This window comes from Ostrinia furnacalis, unplaced genomic scaffold (assembly GCF_004193835.3).
Source record: "Ostrinia furnacalis isolate ACB-3 unplaced genomic scaffold, ASM419383v2 OfSCF1979, whole genome shotgun sequence".
In the NCBI taxonomy this organism is placed as follows: domain Eukaryota; kingdom Metazoa; phylum Arthropoda; class Insecta; order Lepidoptera; family Crambidae; genus Ostrinia; species Ostrinia furnacalis.
Genome location: NW_021132218.1, coordinates 16,154 through 19,431, shown reverse-complemented (window position 1 = coordinate 19,431; position 3,278 = coordinate 16,154). Strand labels below are relative to the sequence as shown.

The 3,278-nt window shown below is 36.9% G+C and overlaps 1 non-coding gene across 1 annotated transcript; it reads left to right on the top strand.

Annotated features, from left to right (window-relative positions):
• Positions 1–234: 234 nt before the first annotated feature.
• TRNAD-GUC (transfer RNA aspartic acid (anticodon GUC)) lies at positions 235–306 on the top strand. Its single transcript has one exon. It is a non-coding gene; the product is annotated as a tRNA-Asp (tRNA).
• The last annotated feature ends 2,972 nt before the right edge of the window (positions 307–3,278 follow it).

Here is a 3,278-nt window from a genome sequence, read left to right as displayed (position 1 = left end):
AAAAGCAAATAATATTTCACGAACACTAATTTATCAACACTGTTTTAGTTTTTACAAAAAAATGTGACTATCGTTTACCTAAATGATTATTTGAATCTAATAGAAGTCGCGGCATATCATTAGTATCTAAATAAAAAAATCATCTTATGTCAATAATGACGTCAGAAATGCTCAATATCAACCTTTTAGGTGTCCCTGTAAAAACTAAGCCACAATTTCGTATCTGTCTATAAGTCTTCGGTAGTATAGTGGTCAGTATCCCCGCCTGTCACGCGGGAGACCGGGGTTCGATTCCCCGCCGGAGAGGATTTTTTTATTTTATTTTCTCTGCTTTTACGAAAAAATAAGCCTTGCAATGCGATTAAAACAATTTTACTTTTATGACTGTAACATTCTGTAACTCATTCAAAATGACATACATTGAATAGGAGCTATTTTGCAACAGAAAATATGTATTTTTTCGACCTCGTGACGTCACAAGTTCATATACCCATAGATCTATTAAAGAAATAGCGTTTTGACAACCAATATTAGTTATTCCAACGTTGGTTATGGTTAGTGCCACTAACTAAAGTTTAATGCTAAAAACTTTTTGCAGTTCATTTTTAAATTCAAAATCTGCAGTGCCCTCGAAGTTGTAAAATTCGTAATATCCTGAAACCACTGGAAGGAGAGATTGTATTCATAAAATAGCTGTAGCAGGAAATTTACTTCTGAAAGTTGTTCCACAACACTTTGTAAGACTCTATAAAGTGGTTTTTCTTGATTTATGTTTTATGTTTATTCCTGATTCCCGTTGCTATTACTGTCAGTTTGTGTTGCCAGTGATGGTATACGGATCTGAGACGTGGCCGCTTACTATGGGCCTCATAAAAAGGCTCAAGGTCACCCAAAGGTCACCCAAGTGCTGTGCTCGAAGTTTCCCTGGGTGATCGAATTAGAAATGAGGAGATCCGCAGCAGAGCCGTGTGGTGACGGCAGAGTAGAATACATTTGTCACCAACCCCTACTCTTCCCACGGGTGTCGTAAGAGGCGACTTAGGGACTACACATCAAACAGAGAACGGGCAGCAGCGCTCCCTGAAAAACATCAATCTTTTAAACTGCGATCTCCAACCCGCCTGCCTGCGTGGAGATTATAGCAAAAGCCTTCACTATAGTGGAGGAGGCTCATAGTCCAGCAGTGGACTGTAAAGGGCTGTTGATGATGATGATGATGATGATGATGATGGAGAAATTATTGTATTTTTTAACGGAGGCAATTATTGAACTTATTTTCACCGATAGAATTGTCGTTAAGATATTGCTCAATAAAAATCTCATGGGCGGTGATGCGAAAGCGCGTTTGTAGTTGATAGTCCAGTGTTTGCAAAGGCTCGGGTGAACTGTTTCAGCCTATAGTAGTAGGCATAGTTGTTAGTCGTTTAATTTGGTTTATTACGTTGTGCCCCTATTTTACCTACCTCGCTAGATCCTTTGTTATACACGTATTTTACGTTTTTTCTTACCTGGGGCAAGCTGCAAAACAACGCAACTACCCAAGCAAGGTAAAGCATCATCTTGCTTCTTTTTCTCGCGATCGCCAGCCGAAGTGGATAGAGGATTGCAAAAAATCTGAAACAATAATAAGAAAAGCACTTTAATAGGATTTAACAAATGCCTCGTAGCCAGGGTCTTGAACTTGACTGCTAATAAAACTCAAATGAGGGCCAAGTTTCTCTCAAAGAAAAGTTAAAACTGTCTAATAGACCCGTACGTAGCAAAATTAATCAGAAGAAAACAGCAGAAGTTCGAAGTTACTATGTATATAGATTTCCGAGTACAAAGAATTAATAAGATTTACTAAGTTATTTATAAATTTAAGCTGAAGTTTTGATCTTGAAGGAATATGAAAATCAGATTAGGACTTTGCGACAGGACCTAAATTAGATATCTTCTCTTATGTTTCATAAAGGATGTTTTTAAAGTCCACATTATTGTTGTTACATAAATAAATATGAGTTATTCTGGTTAAAAAAGTAAAAGAAATGACTTAGAACAATGTTTTCGTGGGGCGAATACCTACTTAAACATGATAAAATTATTTCTATTATGTTTATAAATAAATACCAAAGCGAAAGAATTTTTATGTCTTTTGGAGGCCCAGATAAATAAAAAACAATATTATGTACTCCTTTACGGTCCAAGTCGAGTGGCGACCACGGGCTGGAAGATGTAGCGTGGGCAGGCCTCCTACTAGGTGGACCGACGATCTGGTAGGGGTCGCGGGAAGAGCCTGGATGCGGGCAGCGCAGGACCGTTCATTGTGGAAAACCTTGGGAGAGGCCTTTGTCCAGCAGTGGACGTCATTTGGCTGAAACGAACGAACTCCTTTACGGTACCAGAACTAAATCCCACGCAATAGGGGGTACTTTTAACCTCGGGAATTTATTATTCCGCTCCCAAAAGCACTCTATGGATTCTTAGCTACCGTATACATTTAATAAGAAATCTTAGAAGTATATGTTTTTTCCATTCATAGCAACAAACTGTTCACAAACAACACAAATAACAAAAATATTTTGAAGAACCAATAAAGAACCATTTTTCGACGCGTTAGTAGGTAAGAAGTAGTTGAGAAAAATAAACTTAAGTAACTAAACACAATCACTGGAGGGATGAAATTTATATACTTTAATAAGTGACAATAACAAGTAAATAAATAAATAACTATTATATTCAGACAACCTTTATGAAACACTATTACCGAAATTGTTATGTAATCTACATTTATTTCCCAGAAGAGAGCGAAATGATTATTGTTTCTTATCCGTCGAGTTCAGGAATACTTGAGTGATTTATGCTCAATATTCTACGAAGGTACGAAATATCATTGTAGGTACCTTTTTACTGCCAGAAAATGTATAGAACATGAAACCAATACCAAATGTTTCTACTAAACAAAAGCTTTCTTATGCCATAGCGCACTGAAATAACTACGAAATATCAGCAAGTTTAATTTTTATAGAGATTTCACGGACTGGTCGGAGGTAGTAATTATGTAATTTACTTCTTGGAAATGTCATATCGCGGTTTTTATCATATACAGACGACAGCTCACATTGTATCTGACTATACATTTTTCTTGTAAATTGACCCCTATTACAAGTAATTAAGAGACTTCAGTGTTTTTCTTTTGCTGCTGTCTGTAACAGTTCATAATCAGTCAAGACAAATCATTTTAGGATGGTTTAGGCTTTAAGCCTCAACCCAATCGATAGCAAATTACCGCAAGTCAG